Source organism: Mandrillus leucophaeus, unplaced genomic scaffold (assembly GCF_000951045.1).
Source record: "Mandrillus leucophaeus isolate KB7577 unplaced genomic scaffold, Mleu.le_1.0 Scaffold837, whole genome shotgun sequence".
NCBI lineage: Eukaryota > Metazoa > Chordata > Mammalia > Primates > Cercopithecidae > Mandrillus > Mandrillus leucophaeus.
The window spans coordinates 582,019-582,417 of record NW_012109108.1 but is presented as its reverse complement, the minus strand read 5'-3'; positions in this window follow the sequence as shown (position 1 = coordinate 582,417).

Below are 399 nucleotides of genomic sequence, written 5' to 3'. Positions count from 1 at the left end.
AAAAAAAAAAAAAAAAAAAAAAAGGAAATTGATTTTTGAGAGAAATGTCAGATAAACATTTATTTGTGTTTCCCTTTGTAGGCATTTCCCGACTTCAGAGTGTGAGGGCAGAAACTTCAAGAAGGAAGTCACAGTCTTTTTAGCCTGAGGCATCAAAAGAGAGAGTTTGGGAATGGCTGAGGGAGAAAGTCCCATAAAGGCGAGAACTTCTGAATTAGGAGCCTTGAAATCTGTGTATGTATTTCTTCCAAATCCTTGGCTGACCCATAAATTATGCACATGCAAGACAAGATATTATGGATCCCAGGGGAAACCAATAGCTGGAAAACTAAAAAAAAAAACTGAGCAGTCATTTCAGCAGTTCCTTTTGCAGTGGAGATGAGCAAGCAGTTAGAATCC